At 50.5% G+C, this 24,621-nt stretch overlaps 1 protein-coding gene across 2 annotated transcripts in view; it reads right to left on the reverse strand.

Annotated features, from left to right (window-relative positions):
- The window catches only part of LOC119934217 (junction plakoglobin), a 25,005-nt gene extending 23,225 nt beyond the window's left edge, over positions 1 to 1,780 (reverse strand). For both annotated transcript variants that reach the window (XM_038753638.1, XM_038753637.1), the window contains exon 1: positions 1,716 to 1,780. The gene's annotated coding sequence lies outside the window, so the exon portion shown is untranslated. The remainder of the gene's footprint in view (positions 1 to 1,715) is intronic.
- Between the last annotated feature and the right edge of the window lie 22,841 nt (positions 1,781 to 24,621).

Here is a 24,621-nt window from a genome sequence, read left to right on the forward strand (position 1 = left end):
GGAGCGCTTACTGTGCGCAAGGGCACTGTACTGAGCGCTTGCAAAGTCCAATTGGGCAACAGACGGATGGTCTCCCAGCCGCCTTACCTCCTTCCCCTCCCCACAGCACCTGTATCAATCAATCAATCAAATTTATTGAGCGCTTACTGTGTGCACAGCACTGTACTGAGCGCTTGGGAAGTCCAAGTTGGCAACATACAGAGGCGGTCCCCACCCAACAGCGGGCTCACAGTCTAGAAGTTTGTAGCGTGGCTCAGCGGAAAGAGCACGAGCTTTGGAATCAGGGGTCATGGGTTCGAATCCCGGCTCTGCCACCTGTCTGCTGTGTGACCTTGGGCAAGTCACTTAACTTCTCTGAGGCCTCAGTTACCTCATCTGTAAAATGGGGATTAAAACTGTGAACCCCACGTGAGACAACCTGATCACTTTGTAACCCCCCCCGGTGCTTAGAACAGTGCTCTGCACATAGTAAGCGCTTAACAAATGCCAACATTATTATTACTGTGCGTATCTATTACTCTATTTTATTTGTACATATTTATTCTACTGATTTTATTTTGTTAATCTGGTTTTGTTGTCTGTTCTAGACTGCGAGCCCACTGTTGGGTAGGGACTGTCTATGTTGCCAACTTGGACTTCCCAAACGCTCAGTCCAGTGCTCTGCACGCAGTAAGCGCTCAATAAATACGACTGAATGATTGACTGATTGATTGTCTCCCCCTCCTAGACTGTGAGCAGGGGCCGTCTCTAGATGTTGCCAACTTGGACTTCCCGAGCGCTCAGTACAGTGCTCTGCACGCACTAAGCGCTCAATAAATACGATTGATTGGTTGTCTCCCCCTTCTAGACTGTGAGCCCGCTGTTTGGTAGGGACTGTCTCTCTATGTTGCCAACTTGGAATTCCCAAGCGCTCAGTACAGTGCCCTGCACGCAGTAAGCGCTCAATAAATACGATTGACTGATTGATTGATTGTCTCCCCCTTCTAGCCTGTGAGCCCACTGTTGGGTAGGGACTGTCTCTCTATGTTGCCAACTTGGACTTCCCGAGCGCTCAGTACAGTGCTCTGCACGCAGTAAGCGCTCAATAAATACGATTGATTGATTGATTGATTGATTCTCTCCCCCTTCTAGCCTGTGAGCCCGCTGTTGGGTAGGGACCGTCTCTCTATGTTGCCAACTTGGACTTCCCAAGCGCTCAGTACAGTGCTCCGCACGCAGTAATCGCTCAATAAATACGATTGATTGATTGATTGATTGATTCTCTCCCCCTTCTAGCCTGTGAGCCCACTGTTGGGTAGGGACTGTCTCTCTATGTTGCCAACTTGGACTTCCCAAGCGCTCAGTACAGTGCTCTGCACCCAGTAAGCGCTCAATAAATACGATTGATTGATTGATTGATTGATTCTCTCCCCCTTCTAGCCTGTGAGCCCACTGTTGGGTAGGGACTGTCTCTCTATGTTGCCAACTTGGACTTCCCAAGCGCTCAGTACAGTGCTCCGCACGCAGTAAGCGCTCAATAAATACGACTGATTGATTGATTGATTGATTGTCTCCCCCTTCTAGACTGTAAGCCCGCTGTTGGGTAGGGGCCGTCTCTAGATGTTGCCAACTTGGACTTCCCGAGCGCTCAGTACAGTGCTCCGCACGCAGTAAGCGCTCAATAAATACGAATGAAAACGGCGCTTAGGCTCCAGCCTCCCCCCCCCCCACCTCACCTGCGGGCAGGCGGGTTTCTGCTCGGGCGCGGCCGGTCCGGACACTGACAACGCCTGCGACTCCCTAAACGAACAAAAGGCGAAGAGCCCTGACAGCCAATCCCCGCCCCCCGCGGCCACGCCCTCCCCCATCCCCCGCCTCCCATTGGTCCGCCCCCCTGTCCGTCTGGCCCCGGGGCGGGGCCTCGACCCGCGATCCCGCCTTCCGCGTCCCCATTGGTCCCGGCGGGTGGCAATCAGGGGGAAGGCGGGAAGGGCCGGCCCCCACCTGCGCGCTGATAGGCTGGAGGGGAGGGTGGGCCCCCAGGCGATTGGGCGAGGCGCTGCCGGTAACGCCGGAGGGGACCAATGAGGAGGCTAGGGCGTGTCCTTGGCCCCGCCCACCCCCTGGGCAGGTACGAGGCCTCCGCCCAGCCGGTCCTACCGGTGGCTCAGCTGGGGGAGGGGCGGGCCTCCCCTTCTGCCTCCGGATTCATTCATTCACTCGTATTTATTGGGCGCTTACTACTAATCAATCAATCAATCAATCGTATTTATTGAGCGCTTACTGTGTGCAGAGCGCTGGACTAATCAATCAATCAATCAATCGTATTTATTGAGCGCTTACTGTGTGCAGACCGCTGGACTAATCAATCAATCAGTCGTATTTATTGAGCGCTTACTGTGTGCAGAGCACTGGACTAATCAATCAATCAATCAATCGTATTTATTGAGCGCTTACTGTGTGCAGAGCACTGGACTAATCAATCAATCAGTCGTATTTATTGGGCGCTTACTGTGTGCAGAGCACTGGACTAATCAATCAATCAATCAATCGTATTTATTGAGCGCTTACTGTGTGCAGAGCGCTGGACTAATCAATCAATCAATCAATCGTATTTATTGAGCGCTTACTGTGTGCAGAGCACTGGACTAATCAATCAATCGATCGTATTTATTGAGAGCTTACTGTGTGCAGAGCACTGGACTAATCAATCAATCAATCAATTGTATTTATTGAGCGCTTACTGTGTGCAGAGCACTGGGCTAATCAATCAATCAATCAGTCGTATTTATTGAGCGCTTACTGTGTGCAGAGCGCTGGACTAATAAATCAATCACATTTATTGAGGGATTACTGTGTGCAGAGCACTGGGCTAATCAATCAATCAATCGTATTTATCGAGCGCTTGCTGTGTGCAGAGCACTGGACTAATCAATCAATCAATCAATCGTATTTATCGAGCACTTGCTGTGTGCAGAGCACTGGACTAATCAATCAATCAATCAATCATATTTATCGAGCACTTACTGTGTGCAGAGCGCTGGACTAATCAATCAATCAGTCATATTTATTGAGCGCTTACTGTGTGCAGAGCACTAGACTAATCAATCAATCGTATTTACTGAGCGCTTACTGTGTGCAGAGCACTGGACTAATCAATCAATCAATCAGTCATATTTATTGAGCGCTTACTGTGTGCAGAACACTGGACTAATCAATCAATCAATCAATCGTATTTATTGAGCGCTTACTGTGTGCAGAGCACTGGACTAATCAATCAATCAGTCATATTGAGCGCTTACTGTGTGCAGAGCACTGGACTAAGCGCTTGGGAAGTCCAAGTCAGCAACATACAGAGGCAGTCCCTACCCAACAGCGGGCTCACAGTCTAGAAGGGGGAGAGATTCGCACCCAGGGCCAGGCCCCGACCCACTCCAACATAATAACAATGGAATTTATTAAGCGCTTACTATGGGCAAAGCACTGTTCTAATTGCTGGGGAGGTTACAAAGTGATCCCATGGGGTGGGGTGGGGGGCTCACAGTCTTAATCCCCATTTTTCAGATGAGATAGGCTCAGAGAATAATAATAATAATAATGATGGCACTTGTTAAGCGCTTACTGTGTGCAGAGCCCTGTTCTAAGCGCTGGGGAGGTTACAAGGTGACCAGGTTGTCCCATGGGGGGCTCACAGTCTTCATCCCCATTTTACAGATGAGGGAACTGAGGCCCAGAGAAGTGAAGTGACTTGTGCAAAGTCACACAGCTGACAAGTGGCAGAGCAAGGATTTGAAGCCCTGACCTCTGACTCCAAAGCCCGGGCTCTTTCCACTGAGCCACGTTGCGCTTACTCTGTGCAAAGCACTGTTCTAAGCGCTGGGGAGGTTACAAGGTGACCAGGTTATCCCACGTGGGGCTCACAGTCTTCATCCCCATTTTACAGATGAGGGAACTGAGGCCCAGAGAAGTGAAGTGACTTGCCCAAAGTCACACAGCTGACAAGCGGCGGAGCCGGGATTTGAACCCCTGACCTCTGACTCCAAAGCCCGGGCTCTTTCCACTGAGCCCCACTGCACTTACTCTGTGCAAAGCACTGTTCTAAGCGCTGGGGAGGTTACAAGGTGACCAGGTTGTCCCACGGGGGGCTCACAGTCTTCATCCCCATTTTCCAGATGAGGGAACTGAGGCCCAGAGAAGTGAAGTGACTTGCCCAAAGTCACACAGCTGACAATTGGTGGAGCCGGGATTTGAACCCATGACCTCTGACTCCAAAGCCCGGGCTCTTTCGGCGGAGCCCCACGGAAACCAGGCAGTGGAGGAGAAAAAAGTTAGGGGGCCAGCTGACCAGCTGGCTTCAAAGACCGGATAAAACGGGACGATTTTGACGCCTCTCTCCATGTTGGGTTGTCTGTCTCCCCCTTCTAGACTGTAAGCCCGCTGTTGGGTAGGGACCGTCTCTATATGTTGCCAACTTGGACTTCCCAAGCGCTTAGTCCAGTGCTCTGCACACAGTAAGCGCTCAATAGATACGACTGAATGAAGGAATCCCTGTATATATGTTTGTACATATTTATTACTCTATTTATTTATTTTACTTGTACATATCTATTCTATTGATTTTATTTTGTTCGTATGTTTGGTTTTGTTCTCTGTCCCCCTTTTTAGACTGTGAGCCCACTGTTGGGTAGGGACTGTCTCTATATATTGCCAATTTGTACTTCCCAAGTGCTTAGTCCAGTGCCCTGCACACAGTAAGCGCTCAATAGATACGACTGAATGAAGGAATCCCTGTATATATGTTTGTACATATTTATATTATTTTATTTTGTTAGTATGTTTGGTTTTGTTCTCTGTCTCCCCCTTTTAGACTGTGAGCCCACTGTTGGGTAGGGACTGTCTCTCTATGTTGCCAATTTGGACTTCCCAAGCGCTTAGTCCAGTGCTCTGCACATAGTAAGCGCTCAATAAATACGATTGATGATGATGATTACCCTATTTATTTATTTATTTATTTTACTTGTACATATCTATTCTATTGATTTTATTTTGTTAGTATGTTTGGTTTTGTTCTCTGTCTCCCCCTTTTAGACTGTGAGCCCACTGTTGGGTAGGGACCGTCTCTATATGTTGCCAATTTGTACTTCCGAAGCGCTTAGGACAGTGCTCTGCACACAGTAAGCGCTCAATAAATACGATTGATGATGATGATGGCTTGGGTGGAGGAGACAGATCATGAGAGAGGGGTGTGTCGGGATTCCCAAACAGGAATCCCGCTTCCTGCCTTACACACACACACACACACACACACTCATTCTCTCACTCTCTCACTCACTGTCTGTCTCCATACAGTACAACATAACAATAAACAAACACATTCCCTGCCCACGATGAGCTTACAGTCTCTGCCCCTCAGTCTCTTTCTCTCAGAAGCAGCGTGGCTAGAGAAGCAGCGTGGCCCAGTGGAAAGAGCCCGGGCTCGGGAGTCAGAGGTCATGGGTTCGAATTCCAGCTCCGCCACTTGTCAGTTGTGCGACTTTGGACACGTCACTTCACTTCTCTGGCCCTCAGTTCCCCCCTCTGTAAAATGGGGATGAAGACTGTGAGCCCCCCGTGGGACAACCTGATCATCATCAATCGTATTTATTGAGCGCTTACTATGTGCAGAGCACTGGACTAAGCGCTTGGGAAGTACAAATTGGCAACATATAGAGACAGTCCCTACCCAACAGTGGGCTCACAGTCTAAAAGGGGGAGACAGAGAACAAAACCAAACATACTAACAAAATGAAATAAATAGAATAGATAGGTACAAGTAAAATAAATAAATAAATAGAGTAATAAATATGTACAAACATATATACATATATACAGGTGCTGTGGGGAAGGGAAGGAGGTAAGGCGGGGGGGGATGGAGAGGGGGACGAGGAGGAGAGGAAGGAAGGGGCTCAGTCTGGGAAGGCCTCCTGGAGGAGGTGATCACTTTGTAACCTCCCCAGTGCTTAGAACAGTGCTGTGCACACAGTAAGCGCTTAATAAATGCCATCATTATTACTTTTGTAGACTGTGAACCCGCTGTTGGGTAGGGACCATCTCTATATGTTGCCCAACTTGTACTTCCCAAGCGCTTAGTACAGTGCTCTGCACACAGTAAACGCTCAATAAATACGACTGAATGATTGATGAATAAAATGGGGATGAAGACTGTGAGCCCCATGTGGGACAACTTAATCACCTTGTATCCTCCCCAGTGCTTAGAACAGTGCTTTGCACACAGTGAGCGCTTAATAAATGCCCTCATTATTATTCTTCTAGACTGTGAGCCCACTGCTGGGTAGGGACCATCTCTATATGTTGCCCAACTTGTCCTTCCCAAGCGCTTAGTACAGTGCTCTGCACACAGTAAGCGCTCAATAAATACGATTGAATGATTGAATGAATAAAATGGGGATGAAGACTGTGAGCCCCACGTGGGACAACTTAATCACCTTGTATCCTCCCCAGCGCTTAGAGTCAATCAATCAATCAATCAATTGTATTTATTGAGCACTTACTGTGTGCAGAGCACTGTACTAAGCGCTTGGGAAGTACGAGTTGGCAACATATAGAGACGGTCCCGATCCAACAGTGGGCTCACAATCTAGAAGGGGGAGACAGAGAACAAAACCAAACATATTAACAAAATAAAATAAATAGAATAGAGATGTACAAGTAAAATAAATAGATCAATAAATAGAGTAATAAATATGTAATAATAATAATAATGGTATTTGTTAAGCACTTACTATAATAATAATAATAATGACATTTATTAAGCACTTACTGTGTGCAAAGCACTGTTCTAAGCGCTGGGGGGATACAAGGTTATCAGGTTGTCCCACGTGGGACTCCCAGTCTTCATCCCCATTTTTCCAGATGAGGGAACTGAGGCCCAGAGAAGTGAAGTGACTGGCCTGAAGTCACACAGCTGACAGTTGGCGGGGTCGGGATTTGAACCCGTGACCTCTGACTCCAAAGCCCGGGCTCTTTCCACTGAGCCACGCTGCTTCTCTGTATGTACAAACATATATACGTATATACAGTGCTTTGCACATAGGAAGCGCTTAACAAGTGTCATCATTATTATTATTATAAGGCTGAAGCCCACTCATCAGTCGCTCGGTTTATTTGCTCTCTTCCTCCCTTCAAGGCCCTACTGAGAGCTCCCCTCCTCCAGGAGGCCTTCCCAGACTGAGCCCCTTCCTTCCTCTCCCCCTCGTCCCCCTCTCCATCCCCCCCATCTTACCTTTTTCCCTTCCCCACAGCACCTGTATATATGTATATATGTTTGTACAGATTTATTACTCTATTTATTTATCTTGTACATATCTATTCTATTCATTTAATTTTGTTAATATGTTTGGTTTTAATAATAATAATAATAATAATGGCATTTATTAAGCGCTTACTATGTGCAAAGCACTGTTCACAAGGTGATCAGGTTGTCCCACGGGGGGCTCACAGCCTTAAACCCCATTTTACAGATGCGGTCACTGAGGCACAGAGAAGTGAAGTGACTTGCCCAAAGTCACCCAGCTGACAGTTGGCAGAGCCGGGATTTGAACCCATGACCTCTGACTCCAAAGCCCGGGCTCTTTCCATTGAGCCCCGCTGCTTCTCTTAAGCTTTGTTCTCTGTGTCCCCCTTTTACCGTGAGCCCGCTGTTGGGTAGGGACCGTCCCTACGTGTTGCCAACTTGGACTTCCCAAGCGCTTAGTCCACCGCTCTGCACACAGTGAGCGCTCAATAAATACGATTGATGATGATGACGACGATGATGATTAGCCTGTCTCGGTTTCCACGTCCCCCTCCTCGTCCCCGCCCCACCCGCCCCGTTTGCCTTCTGGCCCGCAGTTTCTCATGACTTCAGCGCCCCGGTTTTCAGGGAGGCAGGGCCGGGCCGGGATGGGGTGGAGGAGGGTGGGACGGGATCTCTTCCCGACAATGCTCCGAGTGTCTGTGTATGTGTGCGCGCGTTGGTGTGTGAGCCTCACTCAACCACCTGCCCCGACACGCCGGGCCTGTGGACGCAGGCCCGGGTTGGCACCACCGCCGCGGGCGGAGGCCCGGTGCCCGGTGCTGCCAGACTAGTAAGCGGGTGCCAGACACTGGACTACAAAAGGAGAGGACCTTCCTCATCCTCCATACGCGTGCACATCCACAAACGCACTTGCATTCATTCCTTCAATAATAATAATAATAATAATGCCATTTATTAGGCGCTTACTACGTGCCAAGCACCGTTCTAAGCGCTGGGAAGGCTCCAAGGTGATCAGGTTGTCCCACGGGGGGCTCCCAGTCTCCATCCCCATTTTACAGATAAGGTCACGGAGGCCCAGTGAAGTGAAGTGACTGGCCCAAAGTCACGCAGCTGGTAATTGGCAGAGCCGAGATTTGAACCTCTATTTATTTATTTATTTTACTTGTACGTTTCTATCCTATTTATTTTATTTTGTTGGTATGTTTGGTTTTGTTCTCTGTCTCCCCCTTTTAGACTGTGAGCCCACTGTTGGGTAGGGACTGTCTCTATGTGTTCCCAATTTGTACTTCCCAAGCGCTTAGTACAGTGCTCTGCACATAGTAAGCGCTCAATAAATACGATTGATTGATTGATTGATTGATTGATTGACCTCTGACTCCAAAGCCCAGGCTCTTTCCACTGAGCCACGCATCATACAATCATTCAATCATACATACATTCAATCATCCCATAAAAATTATAATAACAATAATGCTGGTATCTGTTAAGCGCTTACTATGTGCAAAGCACTGTTCTAAGCGCTGGGGGGAATACCAGGAGATGAGGTTGTCCCACGTGGGGCTCACAGTCTTAATCCCCATTTTACAGATGAGGGAACGGAGGCCCAGAGAAGTGAAGTGACTTGCCCAAGGTCACGCAGCAGACATGTGGGGGAGGTGGGATTCGAACCCGTGACCTGTGACTCCCAAACCCGCGCTCTTTCCACTGAGCCATGCTGCTTCTCTTCCGCCACTTGTCAGCTGTGTGACTTTGGGGCAAGGCACTTCACTTTTCTGGGCCTCAGTTACCTCATCTGTAAAATGGGGATTAAGACTGTGAGCCCCCTGAGGGACAACCTGGTCACCTCGTAACCTCCCCAGCGCTTAGAACAGTGCTTTGCACATAGTAGGCGCTTAATAAATGCCATCATTATTATTATTACTTATTAAGCACTGTACTAAGCGCTTGGGAAAGTACGGCGATAAACAGTGTCATGCCCTGCCCACAACGAGCTCACAGTCTAGAAGGGGCCTACTTCCCCCTTCTAGACTGTGAGCCCGCTGTTGGGTAGGGACTGTCTCTATGTGTTGCCAACTTGGACTTCCCAAGCGCTTAGTACAGTGCTCTGCACATGGTAAGCGCTCAATAAATACGATTGATTGATTGATTGATAGAAGGGGGGGACGGAAGGGGTGGCCTGGGGGCCTGGAGTAACAGTTTCCTCCGTCCCAGGCTCCATGTCGGCCTGATCTGGAAATGGGGGCCTGCCCACGCAGAGGCGAGGTGTGCTCAGACACCACTGGTGGGAAATAATCATAATAATAATTTTGGTATTTGTTAAGCGCTTACTATGTGCAAAGCACTGTTCTAAGCGCTGGGGAGAGAAGCAGCGTGGCTCAGGGGAAAGAGGCCGGGCTCGGGAACCAGAGGTCATGGGTTCTAATCCCGACTCTGCCGCATCATCATCATCATCAATCGTATTTATTGAGCGCTTACTGTGTGCAGAGCACTGTACTAAGCGCTTGGGAAGTACAATTTGGCAACATATAGAGGCAGTCCCTACCCAACAGTGGGCTCACAGTCTAAAAGGGGGAGACGGAGAACAAAACCGAGCATACTAACAAAATAAAATAAATAGAATAGATGTGTACAAGTAAAATAAATAAATAGAGTAATAAATGTGTACAAACATATATACATATAAACAGGTGCTGTGGGGAAGGGAAGGAAGTAAGATGGGGGGATGGAGAGGGGGACGAGGGGGAGAGGAAGGAAGGGGCTCAGTGTGGGAAGGCCTCCTGGAGGAGGTGAGCTCTCAGTAGGGCCTTGAAGGGAGGAAGAGAGCTAGCTTGGCGGATGGGCAGAGGGAGGGCATTCCAGGCCTGGGGGAGGACGTGGGCCGGGGGTCGATGGCGGGACAGGCGAGAACGAGGCCTAACGGTGAGGAGATCAGCGGCGGAGGAGCGGAGGGTGCGGGCTGGGCTGGAGAAGGAGAGAAGGGAGGTGAGGTAGGAGGGGGCGAGGGGATGGATGGACAGCCTTGAAGCCCAGGGTGAGCGCTTACTACGTGCCAGGCACTGACCCTTCCTTTGGGGTGGGTCTCTGGAGACCAGGACTCGGAGTGTCCTTGCAGCAATACACCCCAGGCCCTCTGGATCTTGGCAGTTGGGGATCCTGCCCTTTAAACGCTTCACTTCTCTGGGCCTCAGTTACCTCATCTGTAGAATGGGGATTAAAACTGTGAGCCCCACGTGGGACAACCTGATCAGGTTGTATTCCCCCCAGCGCTTAGAACAGTGCTTGGCACGTAGTAAGCGCTTAACAAATGCCATCATTATTATTACAAGGTGATCAGGTTGTCCCATGTGGGGCTCACAATCTTAATCCCCATTTTACAGATGAGGTAACTGAGGCACAGGGAAGTGAAGTGACTTGCCCAAAGTCACACAGCTGACAAGCGGCGGAGCCGGGATTTGAACCCATAACCTCTGAATCCCAAGCCCGGGCTCTTTCCACTGAGCCACGCTGCTTCTCTTGAGACTGAAGCCGCTGGGGAGGGATGGCTAGTGGAAAGAGCAAAATCAAGGCAGTCAGAGGAGCTGCGCTCCAATCCTGGATCTGCCAATTGCTTCCTGTGTGACCTTGGGCGAGTCCTCGAACTTCTCTGGGCCTCAGTTTCCTCATCTGTAAAATGGGGATTAAATACCTGTTCTCCTTCCTACTTAGATTGAGAGCCCCGTGTGTGGGAGAGGGGCTTTGACCCACCTGAAGTACAGTGCTCTGCACACAGTAAGTGCTCAATAAATACAATTGAATGAATGAATGAATGAATGAATGAATAGTCCCCCAATGTTTAAAACACTGCTTGACACATCAATCAATCAATCAATCAATCAATCGTATTTATTGAGCGCTTACTGTGTGCAGAGCACTGTACTAAGCACTTGGGAAGTACAAGTTGGCAACATATAGAGACAGTCCCTACCCAACAGTGGGCTCACAGTCTAAAAGGGGGAGACAGAGAACAAAACCAAACATACTAACAAAATAAAATAAATAGAATAGATATGTAAATAAATAGAGCAATAAATATGTACAAACGGTACATGCTTAACTAATACAATAATAATAATTGGTATTTATTAAGCATTTACTGTGTGTCAAGCACTGTACTAAAAGTGCTTGGGAGAGTACCATACAACAGAGTTGGATGACAAGCTCCCTGCCCACTAGGAGTTTACAGTCTAGAGGGAGAGACGGATATTAAAATAATTTAGGCATGTGTAAGTGCTGTGGGGCTGAGGGAGGTGTGGAATATCAAGTGTTTAAAGGGCAGAATCCCCAACTGCCAAGATCCAGAGAGCCTGGGGTGTATTGCTGCGAGGACACTCCGAGTCCTAGTCTCCAGAGACCCCCCCCAAAAGGAAGGGTCAGTGCCTGGCGCGTAGTAAGCGCTTAACAAATACCATAAAACAAAGTAAGAGCAGAGCATACTAGAGGCAGGGGGACAGGCTGGGTGACCTAATAGAGTCAATGGCTCATGTGTCAGAGTGCCCGGCTATGGCAGCAGGAGGCCCAGATGCCCATATCCGGCCCTAGAACCATCTGGTCCCTGGCAGGAGGGGGGCAAGATGCCCAATTGGGCAGCACAGAGGTGTAAGGATGATGGAGCTTCGGGGCAAGGTGGCCCCAACCACCGCAGCAGCCTCTGACCTGCGTCCTGGGGCAAGGAGAGGGGAGGAAAAGAACAAACTCCCATTGGGGAGGCAGGACAGCAGGCTGGGAAGGCGGGGAAGGGGATGAGACCGAACGGACCCTTTAGAAACGACACAGACATCTGGGCGGGACCGCAGCAGGAGGATTGATGGTTAGACAACAGGAAGAACTTCCCGGCCACCAGGAAAGCTTTGGCTTCCTGGGACCCTTCCTGACTGAGGGAGGAAGCATCGGGTATGGAGGCAGGGGAAGGGACAGAGTGACTTCGAGCATAGCCCTATCTCGCCTCCGCCACCGTGGGTAACCTGGAGCTCCAGGGTGAAGATAATCTCCAAAGCTTTAAATGAAACCAAACTATTTGAGGGTAGGGGCTAGGTCTCATTCTGCCGCCCCTCTCCAATCTCCACCCCTGTTATTCCCTGGGAGGCGGAGGCCGGGTCTGGGCAGAGCCAGGCACACCTAGACGAGGTAGAAAGTCCACCTGCCCTGCCCTGCTCTAATGACTCTGTCTCCGACTCCTCAGAGGACCCTGAAACTCCCCCAGCCCGGAGCTGCAAAGTGTGGGAACAGGATGCCCCCCTTTTTTATATAAATGGTGTTTGTTAAGCACTTACTGTGTGCAGGCACTGTTCCAAGGAACCAGCTAATCAGTTTGGACACAGTTCCTGTCCCGTATGGAGTTTACAGTCTTAATCCCCATTTTATAGAAAAGATAACAGAGGGACAGAGAAGTTAAGGGACTTGCCCAAGGTCACACAGCAGACAAGTAGTGGAGCTTGATTAGAACCCAGGTCCTCTGACTCTAAGGCCCGTGCTATATCCACTAAGCCACGCAGCTCCTCTAGGAGCAGCTTTTCATTCATTCATTCATTCAATCAATCATATTTAATAACCACTTACTGTGTGCAGAGCACTGTACTAAGCGCTTGGGAAAGTACAATACAGCAACAAAGAGTGACCAGCCCTGCCCACCACGAGCTCACTGTCTAGAGGGGAGGAGACAGACATCAATACGAATAGACATCCATATAAATAAATAAAATTACTGATATATACATAAGGGCTGTGGGGCGGGAGAGGGGAGAGGAGCAAAGGGAGCAAGTCAAGGCGACGCAGAAGGGAGTGGGAGATGAGGAAAAGAGGGACTTAGTTTGGGAAGACCTCTTGGAGGAGATGGGCCTTCAGTAAGGCTTTGAAGAGGGCGAGAGTCGGCCCCTGAAGTTGCAGGGCCTCCTCTCCTTCATGGAGTAAAAGCTGGCAAGACTGGGCAACCCAGGCCGGGCAGGTGCTGAAACAACAGGAGCCTACCCATGCAGAGGCAGGGGGAGGGATGAAGTGGTGTCTCAGACCCAACCGGTGCGAGACCCAGGGGCCTGGGGCGGCTGCAGGCCTGGTGGAAGGTAATCCCTTCCTTCCCACCCAAATGACATTCCCGCCCCGTTCCCCTGCCCCACTGCTGGGCAGGCCTGACGCTGGCCTGGTCTGGTTGGCGCAGGCCTGGGGACTCCCCGCAGTGGGTGGGGCAAGGGGGGGACCGCCTGGCTCCTTCAGGCCACAGATGGTGGAAGACTGGGCCAATCTGGGGGCAGGTGGAGGGATCCAAGCTGGGGAGACTTCCTGCCCACTTAGACCCTCCTGCCGGAACGGGAGAGGAGAATTCCAGGCCTACCCTTGGAAAACCAGCCCCGGCCCCCGGCCCGGCCAGCCTTCTCCGACTGACGCCCACAAGCCGCTTAGCAAAACTCCAGCTCCTCCCCTGCCCTGCCCCAGCTCGCTGCACCAGGGCCCGGGTTCAGCTGTGCCCTCCACCCCACCCCCACCCCGCCTCTCGCTTGGTGCCCCGAGGATGTCTCAGTTCCAAAGTTTCCGGCTGGTGGCACCTCTCCTCTCTGAGCAAGGAAGACTAAACTGCCAAATGCCAACCAGCTTCCCTCTGCCAGGCTGCAGTGGGCACCGCCCACAGCTCCCTGGGAGAGAGGAGACACCGCCCTCACCCTCAGGGGCTCCCAGCTTGGCAGGGCGGTCCGCAGTCCCCTCGGGCCCACGGGCCCACACCACCATGCTACCAGGTTGGACAGTGGAGGGGCAAGAGTGAATCCGGGAATCATTGATTCAATCGTATTTATTGAGCACCTCCCCTGTGCAGAGCACTGTACTAAGCGCTTGGGAAAGTACACTACAACAATAAACAGTGACATTCCCTGCCCACAGCGAACTCGCAGTCAGGGTGGGGGAGACTGACATCAATACAAATAAGTAAAATTACAGATATATTCCTAAGTGCTGCAGGGCTGGGAGGTTGAGGAAGAATAAGGGGAACAAGTCAGGGCAATGCAGAAGGGAGTGGAAGATGAGGAAAAGTGGGGCTTAGTCTAGGAAGGCCTCCTGGAGGAGATGTGCCTTCATGGGATCTAATCCTATGATCTATCTAATCCTAATCTAATCTAATCCTAACCCTAATCCTATTTATTTATTTTACTTGTACATTTCTATCCTATTTACTTTATTTTGTTGGTATGTTTGGTTCTGTTCTCTGTCTCCCCCTTTTAGACTGTGAGCCCACTGTTGGGTAGGGACTGTCTCTATGTGTTGCCAATTTGTACTTCCCAAGCGCTTAGTACAGTGCTCTGCACATAGTAAGCGCTCAATAAATACGATTGATTGATTGATTGATTGATTAATCCCGGCTCCACCACTTGTCAGCCGTGTGACTTTGGGCAAGTCACTTAACTTCTCTGTGCCTCAGTTCCCTCACCTGTAAAATGGGGATTAAGACTGTGAGCCCCACGCGGGACAACCTTGATTACCTTGTATCCCCCCCCAGCACTTAGAACAGTACTTGGCATGTAGTAAGAGCTTAACAAATACCAACATTATTATTATTAGTTGTTATTATTGTTGTTGTTGTTATTATTATTATTCAGTAAGGCTTTGAAAGCGGAGAGAGTAATTGTCTGTCGGATTTGAGGAGGGAGGGTGTTCCAGGCCAGAGGCAGGACGTAGGCCAGGGTCGACAGCAAGACAGGAAAGACCAAGGTGCAATGAGAAGGTTAGCACTGTAGGAGTTAAGTATGCAGGCTGGCTTGTAGGAGAGAAATGAGATGAGGTAGGAAGGGGCAAGGTGACGGAATGGTTTAAAGCCAATGGTGAGGACTTTTTGTTTGAGATGGAGATGGGTAGGTAACCACTGGAGATTTTTGAGGAGGGGGGTGACGTGTCCCGAACGCATTTGTCAAAAGATGATCTGGGCAGCGGAGTGAAGTATGGACTGGAGTGGGGAGAGACAGGAGGTTGGGAGATCAGCAAGGAGGCTGATGCAGTAATCTAGGCGGGATAGGATGAGTGACCGTATTAACATGGTAGCAGTTTGGATGGAGAGGAAAGGGCGGATTTTAGAGATGTTGTGAAGGTGGGACTGACAGGATTTAGTGATGGATAACCAACACTGAGCAGAACTTTTTCACCCAGACCCCAATCCTGCAGGCTTTGCAACACATGCAGGCTAGCCGCGATGAGGCCCACAAGTTGAAGTAAGACTCGAGCCCCCCTGTACACACACCCCCACCCGATCCCAGGGGCAACCAGTATGGGCCAGTCACCCCCACCTCCCCACCTCACCCCCCCACACTCATATTCTGTATAGTTTATATATGGTGGTATTGACACCTGTCTACTTGTTTTGTTTTGTTCTCTGTCTCCCCCTTCTAGACTGTGAGCCCGTTGTTGGGTAGGACCATCTCTATATGTTGCCGATTTGTACTTCCCAAGCGCTTAGTGCGGTGCTCTGCACACAGTAAGCACTCAATAAATATGATTGAATAAATGAATGAATAATAATCATGCTATTTGATAAGCGTTAACTATGTGCCATGCACTGCTCTAAGCACTGGGGTAGATACAAGGTAATCAGGTTGTCCCACGTGGGGTTCGCAGCCTTAATCCTCATTTTACAGATGAGGTACCTGAGGCACAGAGAAGTGAAGAGACTTGCCCAAAGTCTCACAGCCCATAAGTGGCGGAGACGGGATTAGAACCCACGACCTCCGACTCCCAAGCCCGTGCTCTTGCCACTAAACCACGCTACTTCTCTAGGATTGAATATGTTGGTTGAATGAGAGAGAGGAGACAAGGATAACAGCCGGTCAGCAGCCGGACAATCGCAGGGACTTTGTAGGCTCTGAAAGCTCCCATTGTCAAGGCTGGAGGTTGTGGGGGGCGGGGGGGTGCCCAATGAGAGTCCTAAAATATGGGCTTGTGAGACGGGAAGGGTGGTGGTGGTGTCTACAGTGTTGGGAAAGTCGGGGAGAGGACGTGGTGGAGATAACAATAATAATAATAATAATAACGGTATTCGTTAAGCACTTGCTATGTGCCAAGCACTGTTGGAAGCACAAGGGTAGATACAAAGTAATCAGTTTGTCCCACGTGGAGCGCACAGTCTTAATACCCATTTTACAGATGAGGTAACTGAGGCACACAGAAGTTAAGTGACTTACCCAAGGTCACACAGCAGACAAGCGGCATTAGAACCCATGTCTTCTGATTTCCAAGCCCACGCTCTTTATATTAAGCCATGCTGTCTTACCTAAGGAGGGGAGGTAAAGGATGGGTTTGTTGGACAGGACTGGGAAGCATAGATCCTCTATTTACCGCAGCCTTGCAGATAATTCCAAACCTCTACCAGCCTGTCCCCTGGACGGTCACCAGCCCACCCCGACTCACTGCACAGCTGCTACTGGTTCCCATTCCCATTCCCAAAAACCTAACCTCTTACACCCTGTCCTTTCTCCCAGGTCTAGGGAAGTTACCGGCTTGTTCTTCCCAAGCGCTTAGTACAGTGCTCTGCACACAGTAAGCGCTCAATAAATACGATTGATTGATTGGAGGTCTTGGTCCTGCCAGATCCGCAGGGTTGAAGAGCCAAGTCACAGAGCACCCCCCGGACCCCGAAATTCCCCAGGATGCTGAGACTTCCCCACAGGAGACCCTTCAAGCCACCAGGGATCAGGGAGGGGCGGGAGGATGGGTGGGAGTTGGCCGTGCGCTGACATTGGCATTGTCCGGTCGGTCAGCAGCCGGACAATCGCAGGGATTTTGTCGGCTCTAAAAGCTCCCATTGTCAAGGCCGGAGGTTGCACGGGGGTGCCCAATGAGAATCCTAAAATATTCATGGCTCTCTCAGAGACAGACTTCACAAGCCTGGCAGGGGAGGGTGTGGAGGGAAGGACAGGGAGAGCTCCTGGGGCACTGAGGCCGGACCTTGCCCTGCTCCCCAAGTTAAGGTCAGATTCTGAGATCGGCCTTCCCCCGGGGGAGGACCAAGGAAAAGTCGTGACTAAAGCCGGAGGGATGGAAGTCAGACAGTAGGAGGGCCTTCCCGGGGATGGGGAAGAGAAGGCAGTCACACAGAGGGGACCCATCGGGTGGGGGGAAAGGGAACGGAATGACCCTTAGAGGGTCTGACCTGTCGAGGGTCGCGAGGGAGTGCAGCCTCCATCCATAGGCACTGAAATTAAAGTGGTTTTCATTGTTTTTTGACGATATGTGTGCGAGAAGCAGCGTGGCTCAATGGAAAGAGCACGGGCTTGGGAGTCAGAGGTCATGGATTTGAATTCCGGCTCCTCCGCTTGTCAATCAATCAATCAATCAATCAATCGTATTTATTGAGCGCTTACTATGTGCAGAGCACTGTACTAAGCGCTTGGGAAGTACAAATTGGCATCACATAGAGACAGTCCCTACCCAACAGTGGGCTCACAGTCTAAAAGGGGGAGACAGAGAACAGAACCAAACATACCAACAAAATAAAATAAGTAGGATAGAAATGTACAAGTAAAATAAATAAATAAATAAATAAATAGAGTAATAAATATGTACAACCATATATACATATATACAGGTGCTGTGGGGAAGGGAAGGAGGTAAGACGGGGGGATGGAGAGGGGGGACGAGGGGGGAGAGGAAAGAAGGGGCTAGTCTGGGAAGGCCTCCTGGAGGAGGTGAGCTCTCAGCAGGGCCTTGAAGGGAGGAAGAGAGCTAGTTTGGCGGATGGGCAGAGGGAGGGCATTCCAGGCCCGGGGGATGACGTGGGCCGGGGGTCGATGGCGGGACAGGCGAGAGCGAGGTACAGTGAGGAGATTAGTGGTGGAGGAGCGGAGGGTGCGGGCTGGGCAGTAGAAGGAGAGAAGGGAGGTGAGGTAGGAGGGGGCGAGGGGATGGATGGACAGCCTTGAAGCCCAGGGTGAGGAGTTTCTGCCTGATGCGCAGATTGATCGGTAGCCATTGGAGGTTTTTGAGGAGGGGAGTAATATGTCCAGAGCGTTTCTGGACAAAGATAATCCGGGCAGCAGCATGAAGTATGGATTGAAGTGGAGAGAGACACGAGGATGGGAGATCAGAGAGAAGGCTAGTGCAGTAGTCCAGACGGGATAGGATGAGAGCTTGAATGAGCAGGGTAGCAGTTTGGATGGAGAGGAAAGGGCGGATCTTGGCAATGTTGCGGAGCTGAGACCGGCAGGTTTTGGTGACGGCTTGGATGTGAGGGGTGAATGAGAGAGCTTGTCAGCTGTGTGACTTTGGGTGGGTCACTCAACTTCTCTGTGCCTCAGTTCCCTCATCTGTAAAATGGGGATTAAGACTGTGAGCCCCACGTGGGGCAACCTGATCATCTTGTATCCTCCCCAGCGCTTAGAACAGTGCTTTGCACATGGTAAGCACTTAATAAATGCCATCATTATTATTGTTATTCATTCATTCAATCGTATTTATTGAGCACTTACTGTGTGCAGAGCACTGTACTAAGCGCTTGGGAAGTACAAGTTGGCAACATATAGAGACGGTCCCTACCCAACAGTGGGTTCACAGTCTAGAAGGGGGAGACAGACAACGAAACAAAACATGTAAACCAAATAGAATATATATGTACAAGTAAAATAGAGTAATAAATCTGTACAAACATATATACATATATACAGGTGGTGTGGGGAGGGGAAGGAGGTAAGGCGGGGGGAGGGAGAGGAGGGGAAGAGGAAGGAGGGGGCTCAGTCAGTAGTTCATTCATTCATTCAATCGTATTTATTGAGCGCTTACTGTGTGCAGAGCACTGGACTAAGCACTTGGGAAGTCCAAGTTGGCAACATATAGAGACGGTCCCTACCCTACAGCGGGCTCACAGTCTAGAAGGGGGAGACAGACAATGAAACAAAACATGTAAACCAAATAATAAATCGAATAAATATGTACAAGTAAAATAGAGTAATAAATCTGTACAAACATATATACATATATACAGGTGCTGTGGGGAGGGGAAGGAGGTTGAATGAATTTTATTAAGCTCTTACTATGTGCCAGGCACTGTACAAAGGGCTGGGGTAGATACAAGCTAAACAAGTTGGACACTGTCCCTGTCCCACATGGGGCTCCCAGCCTTAATCCCCATTTTCCAGATGAGGTAACTGAAGCACAGAGAGGTGAAGTGTTCTGCCCAAGGTCACACAGCAGACAAGTAGCAGAAATGGGATTAGAACCCAGGTCCTTCTAATTCTCAGACCTGTGTTCTATCCACTAAGCTATGCTGCTTCTGTCTCCCCCTTCTAGCCTGTGAGCCCACTGTTGGGTAGGGATCATCTCTATATGTTGCTGACTTGCACTTCCCAAGCACTTAGTCCAGTGCTCTGCACACAGTAAGCGCTCAATAAATACGATTGAATGAATGAATGAAAGGGAAGGGGAAGGAGGGGTTCAATTATTTACACATCTGATCTTAGAGAAGCAGCGTGGCTCGGTGGAAGGAACATGGGCTTTGGAGGCAGGGGTTCGAATCCCGGCTCTGCCAATTGTTAGCTGTGTGACTTTGGGCAAGTCACTTAACTTCTCTGAACCTCAGTTCCCTCATCTGTACAACGGGGATTGAGACTGTGAGCCCCACGTGGGACAACCTGCTCTCCCTGTAACCTCCCCAGTGCTTAGAACAGTGCTTTGCACAGAGTAAGCGCTTAATAAATGCCATCATCATTATTATTATTAAAGGATGCATCCGGGAGCTTTGTACAGTGTACACAATAAGCACTCAGTAAATAACATCGATCGACTGGTGGGGAAGACAGACACAGAGACAGACCCACAGAGTCACAATTGCACACAGACACTTTCTTTCTCTGTCAGTCAATCAGTCAGTACTCTTACTGAGCAGTTACTATAGGAAAGCACTGTACTAAGTGCTTGGGAGAGACAACAGAGTGAGTAGACCTAATCCTCTGCCCTCAGGGAGCTTACAGTCTTGCAGGACTTGAACTGGCCCAGTCACCCGCTCCACCACTCGCCTACAATCACCCTCAGGCGGGCTCCCAGATGGTCACGTCCGCATGTGCCCAGAAACTACCCTCCCTCCCCGCCAGCCCCGCGGTGGGCGAACGGCACCGTCTCTGGAAACGGGTGGATCCGGGGATTTTGTGTTTTCACCGATCCCGATTTTCCTGCAGTCAGGCCTTCCCAGCCGGGCCGGCGGCGGTGTCCGACAGGAAGCGGCCACATCTGTTTCCTCCTTCCCCGCTGGGCCGGGGGTGCTGCCGTGATGGAGGGGTCTCCCCCCTCTGTGGGAACGGGGGGAAAGGAGGGGGCTTTGCCCCCCGCCCCTGGTCCCCCTTTTGTGTCTCTACCCCTGTGTTGGCATCTTGCTGACTCAGCGACCCTCATCCCTCTCTGGGAGAGGCTGGAGGCGGCAGGCGGGCCCGGCCCTGGGAAGCCTGTTCCGGCACGTCGCCGCTGTCGGCTTCAGCCCAGCCCCAGTCCCCGCGGGTCTCACCCGGGCCTTCAGAAGGCCCAGGGGACCCGGGGTGGAGGGGAAGTGGGGGCTCCAGGTGTGCTGGACTTGGTTCCCGGCATTCATAATAATAGTTACGGCATTTGTTAAGCGCTTACAATGTGCCGGGCGCTGGGCGATGCGCTGGGGTGGACCCAAGCAAATCGCTGGACGCTGTCCCGCGTAGGGCTCACGGCCTCAATCCCCACTTTACGGATGAGGTGACTGCGGTACGGAGAAGTGAAGTGGCTTGCCCAAGCAAGCAGACAAGTGGTGGAGCCGGGATTAGAACCCATGACCCGCTGAGTCCCAGGCCCGCACTTTATCCACTATGCCCGCGCTGGCCCCGTGCACACTGGGTGCTATTTATTGATAGCGATGCCTGTTTTCTTGTTTCGATACCTGTTCCCCCCCCCCATTCTAGATTGTAAACCCGCCGTGGGCAGGGATTGTCCCTCTTTATTGCTGAATTGTACTTTCCAAGAGCTTAGTACGGCGCTCTGCACACAGTAAGCGCTCGATAAATGCGACTGAATGAATGAAAGAGGAAGTTGGATATACTGTGTTGCTGTTGCGCGTCACTAGATCATTCAGAGGTATTGAGCGCTTACTGTGTGCAGAGCACTGCACTAATCACTTGAGAGGGGGCCCTAGACGGAGTTGATAGACCCCTTCCCTGCCCGCAGTGAGTTTACAGTCTATGCACAGTAAGCGCTCAATAAATACGACTGAATGAATGAAAGAGGAAGCTGGATATACTGTGTTGCTGTTGCGTGTCACTAGATCATTCAGAGGTATTGAGCGCTTACCGTGTGCAGAGCACTGCACTAATCACTTGAGAGGGGGCCCTAGACGGAGTTGATAGACACCTTCCCTGCCCGCAGTGAGTTTACAGTCTATGCACAGTAAGCGCTCAATAAATACGACTGAATGAATGAAAGAGGAAGCTGGATATACTGTGTTGCTGTTGTGCATCACTAGATCATTCAGAGGTATTGAGCGCTTACTGTGTGCAGAGCACTGCACTGATCACTTGAGAGGGGGCCCTAGACGGAGTTGATAGACCCCTTCCCTGCCCGCAGTGAGTTTACAGTCTATGCACAATAAGCGCTCAATAAATACGACTGAATGAATGAAAGAGGAAGCTGGATATACTGTGTTGCGGTTGCGTGTCACTAGATCATTCAGAGGTATTGAGCGCTTACTGTGTGCGGAGCACTGCACTGATCACTCGAGAGGGTGCCCTAGACGGAGTTGATAGACATCTTCCCTGCCCGCAGTGAGTTTACAGTCTATGCCACCCTCCCCGAGCCTAGCCCCCACCCACCCCTCTCTGGCTTTCACCCCCAGCTCCTGGCAGCCGGTGGAGGGGAGAAAGATTGAAGACTGTGAGCCCACTGTTGGGTAGGGACTGTCTCTATATGTTGCCAACTTGTACTTCCCAAGCGCTTAGTACAGTGCTCTGCACACAGTAAGCGCTCAATAAATACGATTGATTGATGGATTGAAGGCCTCCAGCCCCTTCCTTCTCCCCACAAATCAATTTTTCCGCCACTAAGCCCGGCCAGGTGCACGGGAACCTCTGTCTCCCCCTTTTAGACTGTGAGCCCACTGTTGGGTAGGGACTGTCTCTATATGTTGCCAACTTGTACTTCCCAAGCGCTTAGTACAGTGCTCTGCACACAGTAAGCGCTCAATAAATACGATTGATGATGAAGGGTCTCCCTCCCACTCGGCCCCCTCTTCTCTCCGGCAGCCAGCCGGTTACCGTGGAGCCACAGGCCTGAATATTTCATTAGGAGTCAGGGCTCACGGGTTCGAATCCCGGCTCTGCCAATTGGCAGCTGTGTGACTTTGGGCAAGTCACTTCACTTCTCTGGGCCTCAGTGACCTCATCTGGAAAATGGGGATTAAGACTGTGAGCCCCACCATGGGACAACCTGATCTAATTGTAACCTCCCCAGTGTTTAGAACAGTGCTTTGCACATAGTAAGCGCTTAATAAATGCCATTATTATTATTATTGTTATTATTATTAGGTCCCTGGCAGCCGCCCCTCCCAGCACAGCGGCTACAGGGGTGGCTCCTGAATAATTTAGGGCCTCAAACAACAGCTGGACGGGGGCTGAGGCCTGGGAGGAGGAGGAACTTTTAGACTGTGAGCCCACTGTTGGGTAGGGACTGTCTCTATATGTTGCCAACTTGTACTTCCCAAGCGCTTAGTACAGTGCTCTGCACACAGTAAGCGCTCAATAAATACGATTGATTGATTGATTGATTGGGGAAGGATAAAATAAGGGGTAAATAAGGTCCAGTCCCTGGTTATTTGGGGGTCATGGTCTAAGGTGCCTCAGTTACCTCATCTGTAAAACGGGGATTAAGACTGTGAGCGCCACATGGGACAACCTGATCACCTTGTGTCCTCTCCAGTGCTTAGAACAGTGCTTTGCACATTAACAAATGTTATTATTATTATTATTACTAAGGAGGTTGGTGGGGAGGGTGATCTGGGCACATGAAGGAAGATTGGGTATGTGAAGATCAAAGAGAGAAGCAGTGTGGCTCAGTGGAAAGAGCCCGGGCTTTGGAGACAGAAGTCATGGGTTCAAATCCCGGCTCCGCCACTTGTCAGCTGTGTGACTTTGGGCAAGTCACTTCACTTCTCTGGGCCTCAGTTACCTCGTCTGTAAAATGGGGATTAAGACTGCGAGCCCCCCGTGGGACAACTCGATCGCCTTGTAACCTCCCCAGCGTTTAGAACAGTGCTTTGCACATAGTAAGCGCTTAATAAATGCCATTATTATTATTATTATTATTAAATAGTGCTAGGACAGAAGGGCATTGATGAGCAAGATGGGTGGCCCAGAACAGCGGGGTGGACGGTGGGGTATTTCCAGGCTCACTGGTGGGCAGGCATGGCTGCTGGAGCCCAGATGTCCCAGCGGGCTCGGTCTTTCCAACATTTTAGGATTTACGGAGACCCAAATCACCGCCACAATCTTCCCTCACCTCATTCACTTGGGCCAGACAGGCCGGTGGCCTCGGGAGTTGCCGGGGGAGCGTGGAGGGGGTGAGTCCCTGGCAATCCGGTCAGACAGCTGCTGCTGGAGGCTTTCTCCACTTTGCCCACTTTCTGAGCGTCAGATCCAAATCCCCTACTATAATAATAATAATAATAATAATAATAATAATAATAATAATGTTGGTATTTTGTTAAGCACTTACTATGTGCAAGGCACTGTTCTAAGAGCTGGGGGGAACACAAGGCGATGAGGTTGTCCCATGTGGGGCTCACAGTCTTACTCCCCATTTTACAGATGAGGGAACTGAGGCCCAGAGAAGCGAAGTGACTTGCCCCAGGTCACACAGCAGACATGTGGGGGAGGCGGAATGCGAACCCATGACCTCTGAATCCCAAGCCCGCACTCTTTCCACTGAGTCATGCTGCTTCTCTACACTAGGCCACCCAATCGCCTAATAATAATAATAATAATCTTCTAATAATAATGCTATCTTCTGGAACCTCAGTTTACCCACCAGCAGTAGGGGGGTTGTTGGGTCCGGAGGTGCTGAAGGCAGGAAGAAGAGCGGTTACCTGGGCCACTGGCATGTGCTGGGTGCCCTCGGGGAAGTGGCTGAGCCTCAGTTTACTTATCTGTGCAGTGAGAAATTACTCCCTCCTCCCTTGCCCCGGGTGGGTGAGATCATGGGGTGGGGAACAACCAGAGAGGTGGGAGCTGGGACCAAGGTGGGCAGGGCGGAGGGGGCTTCTCTTCCCAGCCCCAGCCTGTGATTGTCCCTCCCACCCCTTGGAGGTAGGGAGGTAGGGGGGGATCATCATCATCATCATC

The sequence above is a fragment of the Tachyglossus aculeatus genome, chromosome 11, assembly GCF_015852505.1.
Source record: "Tachyglossus aculeatus isolate mTacAcu1 chromosome 11, mTacAcu1.pri, whole genome shotgun sequence".
NCBI classification, from domain to species: domain Eukaryota; kingdom Metazoa; phylum Chordata; class Mammalia; order Monotremata; family Tachyglossidae; genus Tachyglossus; species Tachyglossus aculeatus.